General features: G+C 60.9%; 2 non-coding genes across 2 annotated transcripts; both read right to left on the reverse strand.

Moving 5' to 3' along the window:
* Positions 1–742: 742 nt before the first annotated feature.
* On the reverse strand, positions 743–895 carry LOC142793500 (5.8S ribosomal RNA). Its single transcript, XR_012891584.1, has one exon. It is a non-coding gene; the product is annotated as a 5.8S ribosomal RNA (ribosomal RNA).
* A 1,719-nt stretch (positions 896–2,614) lies between these two features.
* On the reverse strand, positions 2,615–4,429 carry LOC142793483 (small subunit ribosomal RNA). The gene has a single exon (XR_012891572.1). It is a non-coding gene; the product is annotated as a small subunit ribosomal RNA (ribosomal RNA).
* Between the last annotated feature and the right edge of the window lie 8,071 nt (positions 4,430–12,500).

Genomic DNA, 12,500 nt, shown 5'->3' on the forward strand with positions numbered 1-12,500 from the left:
ACTGGAGTGGCCCAGTTTTTTGAACGGGACGGGAACTGCGAAGCACTTAGACCGACGGCGGACTACGACGAGAACGCCTTAAGCTTCGCCAACGTTTCGCCAACTCGTGCGGGAGACTTTTTCCGCTTCGCGGCAAGTCGTCGCGCCGTGCTCTCCGCATCAACCGCGTACGCAGCGAACCGCAAACGTCGGGCGCAGCCTCCTCACCTCCCTGCGCTTTGCGCGCGAACGTTCCCTGTTCGCGCGGCAAAGCCTGGAGGAGGCACGGCCCCGCAGCGTGTTCGAGCGCCCGGTCTACGGGACACCCTGCTTACTTCGAGGGCAACAAGCGCAACGCAAGGCTGCGATCTCGCGCACTTTGCGCACGGCTGGAGAAGCTTTGCTGGCCGGCTTTCGCTCCTCGTGTTTACCGTGCGTTAAAGTTGCGCGTCCGTGGCTCTCGCAGCTCTTGCGCGCCCGGTCGCAGAGAGGAGTACGCAACCTCGACCGCACTTTCCCTGCAGGCTTCCTTCCGACTCGAAGTCCTGCGGCGGTCTCAACGAGGTGCCACATCCTCAATGCAGTCGGTCGCCCCCGTTTCGGTTGGGCTCTGGCACGACGGTCGCCACCGTCTCGCCCTTGAGTGGCCGCTGTTGGCGCTCGCTGTGAGGTGTTCAGCGTGCTGTCCGTGTTGCCGACGCGGTCAAAACGAGTCGACGGCTCACGTTCCCTTGTGCGCCGAAGGCTCTCTTGATATGTGATCCGACCCTCAGACAGACGAAGCCAAGGGAAGACCCAAGGCCGCAATGTGCGTTCAAAGAATCAGTGCTCAGTGTGTCCTGCAATTCACACCAAGTCTCGCAGCTGGCTGCGTTCTTCATCGACCCGAGAACCGAGTGATCCACCGCTTAGAGTCGTGAAAAAGTGTTTGTTCAATTCCGTACAGTCAAAACCAAACGTTTCTGGCACTCGGCCAAACAGTGGCCAAGAAGGGCGCTTTTCAGCGCACGCTTGGACTCCAAAACTCTGCCGCGCCTTTTTCGGCTGCCGCAAATCGAGCAAACGGTGTGTTTCGGACGGCGTTTCGCTTCCGCTACTTGCGAGTGCTTTCGTGGTCCACCCCTCTATAAATACTCGGGAGGCGTCGAAGCCGGTTCTCCAAGCCGGACCCGTAGGTATCGTTGTGTGCTCGCTCTCATTGGCCCGCCTAACCAGAAAATGCCTGCGGTACACCCATTTGGATAAGAGTGCACGCAGATGCGGGCCTCGACGGCTACACATTTCCTCGGGCGGCCGCCTCCCGGCCTCCGTGGAGCGCGGGATGCACGGTCCCATCGACAAGCCTCTCCCGTTTTTACCGTGGCGTCGCGGTTCACCACGGCGGGCGGGTCGGTCTCCTCCGCATAAAAAGGGGGACCCCCGCTTTTTGTTCCACGAAATCGCACAAGCTTTTTTCGCATCCACGGTTTGCCACCGCACACCAAAATGCCGATCCGGCTGCCTACTTTAGCCAACAGGTGGAGCCAGGCGCGCCGTACTTGCGCGGCACTTCCCACGTCCACCGAAGTCGGTGCCAAGGACCACTTTCGGCGCCGGAGCCGCGTACGAGCCTACTCGAGGCGGAAGAACGAAGCCAGCAAGGGCCTGGCCGCAAGTGCGTTCAATTGTCGGGACGTCCAAGTCCCTCGTTCTTCCGTGCTTCCTCTTTCGGCAAGTCGTTGCGGCACCTTCCCAAAGCGCGCAGACCCGCTAATCGCGACGAGCGCGACGTGGCCGTGCCGCCTTTCCCTCGGCAGCAAGCAAAACGCCTGGCAACGTCGACGCTCCCCTAACCGCGATCTCGCACCGTGTTTCGTGTGGCGAATTCAAAAGCCGGCCGGCGCTGCTGCAACCATTACGGTCGGTACGCATACGCCGCGGAGGGCGGGACGGTCATCGGAGCGTGCGGTTCCTCCATCGAGTACTGCGCACCTCGGCCGTCGCATCGCCGTGCCATGACCGGCCGCGCGTCAACGCGAACCGGTGCCAGCGAGATCCCTCGCCTGCAAGAACCGACCGGCAGCCTCCGTCACCCGAGGACGCGGAGGCGCTTGCCGCGGACGGCGGGACGGTATGCACTGGTGCACAGCGGACCCGTCACATCGCCAGTTCCTTGACCGACCGCCGACGCTTGTGCCGTTCCTCTCGTACTTGGCAGTCGCCGCGCGATTGTCGGGTCTCGTTCTTGCACGCTCGAACGGTCGGGAGGGCACTCGGCTGGCGTTTCGGGAACGCGCAGCCTCGCCTTCTACCGACGTAACCACGACTCGCCGTTCGCGCTCCGCCGCTCCTGTTTACAGTACTAGGCGGTCCCGCAGCGGTCGGGTCGCGCATTTCGAGCGCTTCGAGCCACGGTGCAGTGGCGGGTCGAAAGCCGACCTATGAGTGCGTTGCGCCGTTTGTACCCGCGTCCGCCACCTGGCCGACCGTCCAAGGTCGCGGTGTTGGCGTCCGCTGGGCGCAACAATTGGTCACGGGGTGCCGCTCCACATTCAGGCAGCCCCGTGGGGAAAAGCCGACCCCGCGTCCAAACGGGGTCAGCGGCAGAAAGTGTCGGGCGCAGACGCAGCTGAGGCGCTCACCCTTCACAATCCGTTAATGATCCTTCCGCAGGTTCACCTACGGAAACCTTGTTACGACTTTTACTTCCTCTAAATGATCAAGTTTGGTCATCTTTCCAACAGACCGGCGCAACCGAAAGGCCGCGCCGGACATCGGTCCGAAGACCTCACTAAATCATTCAATCGGTAGTAGCGACGGGCGGTGTGTACAAAGGGCAGGGACGTAATCAACGCGAGCTTATGACTCGCGCTTACTGGGAATTCCTCGTTCAAGGGGAACAATTGCAAGCCCCTATCCCAATCACGAAAGAAGTTCCACGGGTTACCCAGTCTTTTCAGACAGGGATAAAGACACGCTGCTTCCTTCAGTGTAGCGCGCGTGCGGCCCCGGACATCTAAGGGCATCACAGACCTGTTATTGCTCTGTTTCGTGCGGCTAGGAGCCGCTTGTCCCTCTAAGAAGGTTGTAAGGTGCTGGGAACCCCGCACCTATTTAATAGGCTAGAGTCTCGTTCGTTATCGGAATTAACCAGACAAATCGCTCCACCAACTAAGAACGGCCATGCACCACCATCCACCGAATCAAGAAAGAGCTCTCAATCTGTCAATCCTCCCAGTGTCCGGGCCGGGTAAGTTTTCCCGTGTTGAGTCAAATTAAGCCGCAGGCTCCACTCCTGGTGGTGCCCTTCCGTCAATTCCTTTAAGTTTCAGCTTTGCAACCATACTTCCCCCGGAACCCAAATACTTTGGTTTCCCGGAAGCTGCCCGCCGAGTCATTTGAGTAACTCAGGCGGATCGCTGGTTGGCATCGTTTATGGTCAGAACTAGGGCGGTATCTGATCGCCTTCGAACCTCTGACTTTCGTTCTTGATCAATGAAAACATTCTTGGCAAATGCTTTCGCAGTAGTTCGTCTTGCGACGGTCCAAGAATTTCACCTCTAGCGCCGCAATACGAATGCCCCCGTCCGTCCCTCTTAATCATTACCTCGTATTCCAAAAACCAACAGAACAGAAACGAGGTCTTGTTCTATTATTCCATGCAAGTTTATTCAGGCGACTCGCCTGCGTTGAGCACTCTAATTTTTTCAAAGTAAAAGCACCGGCCATCTCGAGGCACACAATGAAGTGCACCAAGAAAGAACCGGCATGATGTTCAGTCCGAGCCGTCGCATCGGGTAGATGCACTACTCGTCTGGAACTGAGATCCAACTACGAGCTTTTTAACCGCAGCAGCTTTAGTATACGCTATTGGAGCTGGAATTACCGCGGCTGCTGGCACCAGACTTGCCCTCCAATTGATCCTCGTTAAAGGATTTAGAGTGTACTCATTTCAATTACGGGGCCTCAAAAGAGTCCCGTATTGTTATTTTTCGTCACTACCTCCCCGTGCCGGGAGTGGGTAATTTGCGCGCCTGCTGCCTTCCTTGGATGTGGTAGCCGTTTCTCAGGCTCCCTCTCCGGAATCGAACCCTGATTCTCCGTTACCCGTAACAACCATGGTAAGCAAGTAACCTACCATCGAAAGTTGATAAGGCAGACACTTGAAAGAAACGTCGCCGGCTCGTGGCCATGCGATCAGCACAAAGTTATCCAGAGTCACCACACAATACGGGCCGAAACCCGATCGATCTTGGTCTAATAAAAGCACCCGTTACCCAAAGGGCTCCAGGCTCACTGCATGTATTAGCTCTAGAATTGCCACAGTTATCCAAGTAGGAAGAAACGATCTAAGGAACCATAACTGATTTAATGAGCCATTCGCGGTTTCGCCTTATTTCGGCATGTACTTAGACATGCATGGCTTAATCTTTGAGACAAGCATATGATTACTGGCAGGATCAACCAGGTAATCGTTCGACTGCGCGTCCGTCCTCGCCCTCGGCGGGCCGGACGCAGTCTGTGTGCGGCGGAGGCCACCTTCAGGCGCCCCAACACGCTTATTTTGCACTCCGAGATGACGGCGTTCGAGCTCGCTACGGCACAACCTTCCCGAAAGACGAGTGGGAGCCGTGCGGCAAGAAGCACGTTCATGCTCGCTCTTTTTCGTTGCATCGACTCGGTCGCGCCGTGCGGGTTGCCCAAGCCCGCTGCACTGTCGGTGGACCGGCCGGAACTAGCAACGGAGCCGAGACTGCAAAGCCGCCAGACGACGGGTCACGCCCGCGTCTTCGGCGCTTTCGCATCTGAATCGCCCGAGGACGACACGGAACACACCTCGATATCGTGGTAAAACGGCACCGTCCGACAACCAGCCCCTAACGCATCAAGCGGATGAGGCTGCAGACGACTGCCGTGGATTCCCCTGGAGCAGACCCGAGGACACGCTTGACGAGGCCGAAGCCCGCCGCATATCAGACACCCGGTCGCTTTCGCGTACGCCGCTCACGAGAACCCCCACATAATAGCAGCGATAAGTACCCAGACCTCCTTGGGCCCTAATACGAGCGTACTCGAGAAAATTTCACCGCGGGTGTGCCCCGAAACGTGTGGCATGTTGAGCGTGCCACAAGTCTACGTCGCTCTCAAACCCGCCGAGGTCGTAGAATTTGCGACCCTACTCACGAAATTCCCACCGAGGATACGGCCGCAAACGTACCGCACCTTGGGTAGGCCACGAGTTTGTGCAACACTACGCTGACGGCACAGCACCGAGGTCGTGCGCGCACGCACGGGAAAATTCCGCCGCGGTTTCTGCCGAAAACGTGAGGCACCACGACTCTCCGCAAGTTCGCGTCGACTGCGAAAGACCGAAGTCGTGAACGACGTGTCCGCTACTCGCCGCCGACACGCTGGACACCAAACGTACAACGACTCGACGGCGTCGTAGAGGCCCACGACGCGGTTTTCCTTAACGACGTCTCGGCGTGGCACCGACAGGTTAGAACGGCCGACCAACGTTCCCTGTCCGCCGTTCGGCTCAGTCGAAGGGCTCGGCGACTTCGGCAACGCTGCGAAGCCGCACGGTGACGCACGCCATGTCCCCATTTTTTTTTTCTTTCTGCGTCTGCCGGGGTGCCCCTATAATAGCAGCGATAAGCACCCAGACCGCCGTGGGTCGCTCGCCCCGGCTGACGTGGTTTTTCGTACTCCTGCGGCGGTCGCCGTCAAGCACGTCCAAATACGCTACTTTCGTGGGCGCATTCACGCTCTTTCGCTTCGCCGGAGTGCCAGCACTCACTCTGCCAAAAACGGCGAACATCCGAGCGGCGGTTCCCACTTTTGCGTCGGCGTCGCAAACCCCGCCCCGGCAGACGAGGTTTGCCGTACTCGTGCGACGGTGGCCGGCGGGCACGTCGAAAGACGCCGATATCGTGCGCGAATTGGCGCACCTTGGCTTCACCGGAGTGCCGCCACTGACTCCTCCAAAAACGGCGAAGATCCGAGCGGCGCTTCCCACTTTCGCATCGGCGTCCCGAACTCCGCCCCGGCTGACGCGGTTTACCGTACTCGTGCGACGGTCGCCGGCGAGCACGTGGAAAGACGCCGATATCGTGCCCGAATCGGCTCCGTTCGGCTTCGCCGGAGTGCCAGCACTGGCTCGGCGAAAGACGACGAACATCCGAGCGACGGTTCTCACTATTGCGTACGCGTCGCAAACCCCGCCCCGGCAGACGCACTTTGCCGTACTCGTGCGACGGTCGCCGGCGAGCACGTAGAAAGACGCCGATATCGTGCCGGAATCGGCCCCGTTTGGCTTCGCCGGAGTGCCAGCACTCACTCGGCCACAAACGGCGAACATCCGAGCGGCGGTTCCCACTTAGCCGTCGGCGTCCCGAACTCCGCCCCGGCAGACGCGGTTGCCGAGCTCGTGCGACTAGCGACCGCGAAGCCGTCTCGCGACGCCGCTTTCGTGCGCGGCTCCCACTGCGACCTGGGTCACCCGAGGTCGACGAGCAAAAAAGAATGTCGAAAAAAAATTTTTTTTTTTTTTGCGTCTGCCGGGGTGCCCCTATAATAGCAGCGATAAGCACCCAGACCGCCATGGGTCGCTCGCCCCGGCTGACGTGGTTTTTCGTTTTCCTGCGGTGGTCGTCGTCAAGCACGTCCAAACACGCCACTTTCGTGGGCGCATTCGCGCTCTTTCGCTTCGCCGGAGTGCCAGCACTCACTCTGCCAAAAACGGCGAACATCCGAGCGGCGGTTCCCACTTTTGCGTCGGCGTCGCAAACCCCGCCCCGGCAGACGAGGTTTGCCGTACTCGTGCGACGGTGGCCGGCGGGCACGTCGAAAGACGCCGATATCGTGCGCGAATTGGCGCACCTTGGCTTCACCGGAGTGCCGCCACTGACTCCTCCAAAAACGGCGAAGATCCGAGCGGCGCTTCCCACTTTCGCATCGGCGTCCCGAACTCCGCCCCGGCTGACGCGGTTTACCGTACTCGTGCGACGGTCGCCGGCGAGCACGTGGAAAGACGCCGATATCGTGCCCGAATCGGCTCCGTTCGGCTTCGCCGGATTGCCAGCACTGGCTCGGCGAAAGACGACGAACATCCGAGCGACGGTTCTCACTATTGCGTACGCGTCGCAAACCCCGCCCCGGCAGACGCACTTTGCCGTACTCGTGCGACGGTCGCCGGCGAGCACGTAGAAAGACGCCGATATCGTGCCGGAATCGGCCCCGTTTGGCTTCGCCGGAGTGCCAGCACTCACTCGGCCACAAACGGCGAACATCCGAGCGGCGGTTCCCACTTAGCCGTCGGCGTCCCGAACTCCGCCCCGGCAGACGCGGTTGCCGAGCTCGTGCGACTAGCGACCGCGAAGCCGTCTCGCGACGCCGCTTTCGTGCGCGGCTCCCACTGCGACCTGGGTCACCCGAGGTCGACGAGCAAAAAAGAATGTCGAAAAAAAATTTTTTTTTTTTTTTGCGTCTGCCGGGGTGCCCCTATAATAGCAGCGATAAGCACCCAGACCGCCATGGGTCGCTCGCCCCGGCTGACGTGGTTTTTCGTTTTCCTGCGGTGGTCGTCGTCAAGCACGTCCAAACACGCCACTTTCGTGGGCGCATTCGCGCTCTTTCGCTTCGCCGGAGTGCCAGCACTCACTCTGCCAAAAACGGCGAACATCCTAGTGGCGGTTCCCACTTTTGCGTCGGCGTCGCCAACCCCGCCCCGGCATACGCGGTTTGCCGTACTCGTGCGGCGGTGGCCGGCGGGCACGTCGAAAGACACCGATATCGTGCGCGAGTCGATGCTTCTTGGTCTCGCAGGAGGGCCGCCACTCACTCCTGCAAAAACGGCGAAGATCCGAGCGGCGCTTCCCACTTTTTCGTCGGCGTCGCAAACCTCGCCCCGGCAGACGCGCTTTGCCGTACTCGTGCGACGGTCGCCGGCGAGCACGTCGAAATACGCCGATATCGTGCCCGAATCGGCCCCGTTTCGCTTCGCCGGAGTGCCAGCACTCGCTCGGCCAAAGACGACGAACATCCGAGCGACGGTTCCCACTATTGCGTACGCGTCGCGAACCCCGCCCCGGCAGACGCGGTTTGCCGTACTCGTGCGGCGGTGGCCGGCGGGCACGTCGAAAGACGCCGATATCGTGCACGAATTGGCGCTCCTTGGCTTCACCGGAGTGCCAGCACTCACTCGGCCAAAAACGGCGAACATCCGAGCAGCGGTACCCACTTAGCCGTCGGCATCCCGAACTCCGCGCCGGCTGACGCGGTTGCCGAGCTCGTGCGACTAGCGACCGCGAACGCGTCTCGCGACGCCGCTTTCGTGCGCGGCTCCCATTGCGACCTGGGTTACCCGAGCTCGACCAGCAAAAAAGAAGGTCGAAAATTTTTTTTTTTTTTTCTGCGTCTGCCGGGGTGCCCCTATAATAGCAGCGATAAGCACCCAGACCGCCGTGTGTCGCTCGCCCCGGCTGACGTGGTTTTTCGTACTCCTGCAGCGGTCGCCGTCACGCACGTCCAAATACGCCACTTTCGTGGGCGCATTCGCGCTCTTTCGCGTCGCCGGAGTGCCAGCACTCACTCTGCCAAAAACGGCCAACATCCGAGCGGCGGTTCCCACTTTTGCGTCGGCGTCGTAAACCCCGCCCCGGCAGACGCGGTTTGCCCTACTCGTGCGACGGTCGCCGGCGAGCGCGTCGAAAGACGCCGATATCGTGCGCTAATTGGCGCTCCTTGGCTTCTCCGGAGTGCCGCCACTCACTCCTCCAAAAACGGCGAAGATCCGAGCGGCGTTCTCCACTTTCGCATCGGCGTCCCGAACTCCGCCCGGGCTGACGCGGTTTACCGTACTCGTGCGACGGTCGCCGGCGGGCACGTCGAAAGACGCCGATATCGTGCCGTAATCGGCCCCGTTTGGCTTCGCCCGAGTGCCAGCACTCACTCGGCCAAAAACGGCGAACATCCGAGCAGCGTTTCCCACTTTCGCATCGGCGTCCCGAAGCCCGCCCCGGCAGACGCGGTTTGCCCTACTCGAGCGACGGTCGCCGGCGATCACGTCGAAAGGCGCCGAATTCGTGCACGAATCGATGCTTCTTGGTCTCGCAGGAGGGCCGCCACTCACTCCTGCAAAAACGGCGAAGATCCGAGTTGCGCTTCCCACTTTTTCGTCGGCGTCCCGAACTACGCCCCGGCTGACGCGGTTTACCGTACTCGTGCGACGGTCGCCGGCGGGCACTTCAAAATACGCCGATTTCGTGGGCGCATTCACGCTGTTTCGCTTCCCCGGAGTGCCAACACTCACTCTGCCGAAAGCGGCGATCATCCGAGCGGCGGTTCCCACTTTTGCGTCGGCTTCGCAAACGGCGCCCCGGCAGACGCGCTCGTGCGACGTACTCGTGCGACGGTCGCCGGCGAGCACGTCGAAAGACGCCGATATCGTGCTCGAATCGACCCCGTTTCGCTTCGCCGGAGTGCTGCCAGTCACGGCGCAGAAAACGGCGAACAAGTGTTTTTTTTTTTTTTCCTAGAATTTGTGTTATAGAAGGCACATTTGATATCGGACGATAATTTTCAACTTTATCACGCGCACCGATTTTCGTGTAGAGGTTTGCAAGTTTATGGGAATTTCTCCACTTGGAATAATGCGATTTAGTAGTACTACGAGAACTTCATGGATGTACTCAAGGGTACGGGGCAAGTCAGTTACGTCAACACCTGCAGATTTTTTACACTTCAAACTGAAAATTGTTGGTTGTGAGTCCTCGTGTGATATTAAAGGCCGATTCGCTAACACATAGAACAAAGAAAGAAAGGAAGAAAAAACGCCCGCGCTCGCTCAAGAAACCTGGGTTCGCAACAAGTGGCAACAACAAGCAACCGAGCGAGTGCGCCAAAACCCGTGGCGGCCGAACAAACGCGAAGTCCCAACCGCGTCAGCCGGGGCGGCACGGGACAGGAAAAATCACTTCAGCCGGGGCGGCGGGGCACCGAATAAACCTCGTCACCTCGTCGCAGGATAAAAGAGGAAACAAAAAGTCTAAACAGCGTCTGCTGGAGCAAATGCGTAATAAAACAACAACAACAACAAAAAAAAAAAACACCCGCGCTCAAGAAGTCTGCAATCACCACAAAAGGCGACTGTGACCGAGCAGCGTCAGCCGGGGCCGTGCGGAAACGGAAAAACCGCGACTACCGGGGCGTCGAGGCACCGAAAAATCCACTTCAGCCGCGGCGAAAAAAAAAAACAAAAAGAAAGACGGAGGGGGGGGGGGGGGGAACCACGTCTGCCGGGGCGAAGGAAAAAAAAAAACGCGTCTGCCGGGGCGAGCCCGGGTGCGGCACCACCGGGAAAACTGTGGCAAACAGACATGGCGATCGAGTGAGTGGGCCGCCAGCCAGGCTCAGCCAAAAAGTGCAAAGTCCGAACTGCGTCAGCCGGGGCGGCAAAAACCACGTCAGCCGGGGCGGCGCAAAAAACCGCGTCTGCCGGGGCGGCACGAAACCGCGTCAGCCGGGGCGGCGCGAAAACTGCGTCAGCCGGGGCGAAAGAAAAAAAAAAAAAAAACGCGTCTGCCGGGGCGAGCCCGGGTGCGGCACCACCGGGAAAACTGTGGCAAACAGACATGGCGATCGAGTGAGTGGGCCGCCAGCCAGGCACAGCCGGAAAAGTGCAAAGTCCGAACCGTGTCAGCCGGGGCGGCAAAAAACCGCGTCAGCCGGGGCGGCGCAAAAAACCGCGTCTGCCGGGGCGGCACGAAACCGCGTCAGCCGGGGCGGCGCGAAAACTGCGTCAGCCGGGGCGAGCCCGGGTGCGGCACCACCGGGAAAACTGTGGCAAACAGACATGGCGATCGAGTGAGTGGGCCGCCAGCCAGGCTCAGCCAAAAAGTGCCAAGTCCGAACTGCGTCAGCCGGGGCGGCAAAAAACCGCGTCAGCCGGGGCGGCGCAAAAAACCGCGTCTGCCGGGGCGGCGCGAAAACCGCGTCTGCCGGGGCGGCGCGAAAACTGCGTCAGCCGGGGCGAAAGAAAAAAAAAAACGCGTCTGCCGGGGCGAGCCCGGGTGCGGCACCACCGGGAAAACTGTGGCAAACAGACATGGCGATCGAGTGAGTGGGCCGCCAGCAAGGCTCAGCCAAAAAGTGCTAAGTCCGAACTGCGTCAGCTGGGGCGGCAAAAAACCGCGTCTGCCGGGGCGGCACGAAACCGCGTCAGCCGGGGCGGCGCGAAAACCGCGTCTGCCGGGGCGGCACGAAACCGCGTCAGCCGGGGCGGCGCGAAAACTGCGTCAGCCGGGGCGAGCCCGGGTGCGGCACCACCGGGAAAACTGTGGCAAACAGACATGGCGATCGAGTGAGTGGGCCGCCAGCCAGGCACAGCCGAAAAGTGCTAAGTCCGAACTGCGTCAGCCGGGGCGGCAAAAACCGCGTCAGCCGGGGCGGCGCGAAAACCGCGTCTGCCGGGGCGGCACGAAACCGCGTCAGCCGGGGCGGCGCGAAAACTGCGTCAGCCGGGGCGAGCCCGGGTGCGGCACCACCGGGAAAACTGTGGCTAACAGACATGGCGATCGAGTGAGTGGGCCACCAGCCAGGCTCAGCCAAAAAGTGCTAAGTCCGAACTGCGTCAGCCGGGGCGGCAAAAACCGCGTCAGCCGGGGCGGCGCAAAAAACCGCGTCTGCCGGGGCGGCACGAAACCGCGTCAGCCGGGGCGGCGCGAAAACTGCGTCAGCCGGGGCGAAAGAAAAAAAAAAAACGCGTCTGCCGGGGCGAGCCCGGGTGCGGCACCACCGGGAAAACTGTGGCAAACAGACATGGCGATCGAGTGAGTGGGCCGCCAGCCAGGCACAGCCGAAAAGTGCCAAGTCCGAACTGCGTCAGCCGGGGCGGCAAAAAACCGCGTCAGCCGGGGCGGCGCAAAAAACCGCGTCTGCCGGGGCGGCACGAAACCGCGTCAGCCGGGGCGGCGCGAAAACTGCGTCAGCCGGGGCGAGCCCGGGTGCGGCACCACCGGGAAAACTGTGGCAAACAGACATGGCGATCGAGTGAGTGGGCCGCCAGCCAGGCTCAGCCAAAAAGTGCCAAGTCCGAACTGCGTCAGCCGGGGCGGCAAAAAACCGCGTCAGCCGGGGCGGCGCAAAAAACCGCGTCTGCCGGGGCGGCGCGAAAACCGCGTCTGCCGGGGCGGCGCGAAAACTGCGTCAGCCGGGGCGAAAGAAAAAAAAAACGCGTCTGCCGGGGCGAGCCCGGGTGCGGCACCACCGGGAAAACTGTGGCAAACAGACATGGCGATCGAGTGAGTGGGCCGCCAGCAAGGCTCAGCCAAAAAGTGCCAAGTCCGAACTGCGTCAGCCGGGGCGGCAAAAAACCGCGTCTGCCGGGGCGGCACGAAACCGCGTCAGCCGGGGCGGCGCGAAAACCGCGTCTGCCGGGGCGGCACGAAACCGCGTCAGCCGGGGCGGCGCGAAAACTGCGTCAGCCGGGGCGAGCCCGGGTGCGGCACCACCGGGAAAACTGTGGCAAACAGACATGGCGA

Source organism: Rhipicephalus microplus, unplaced genomic scaffold (genome assembly GCF_043290135.1).
Source record: "Rhipicephalus microplus isolate Deutch F79 unplaced genomic scaffold, USDA_Rmic scaffold_303, whole genome shotgun sequence".
In the NCBI taxonomy this organism is placed as follows: Eukaryota; Metazoa; Arthropoda; class Arachnida; order Ixodida; family Ixodidae; genus Rhipicephalus; species Rhipicephalus microplus.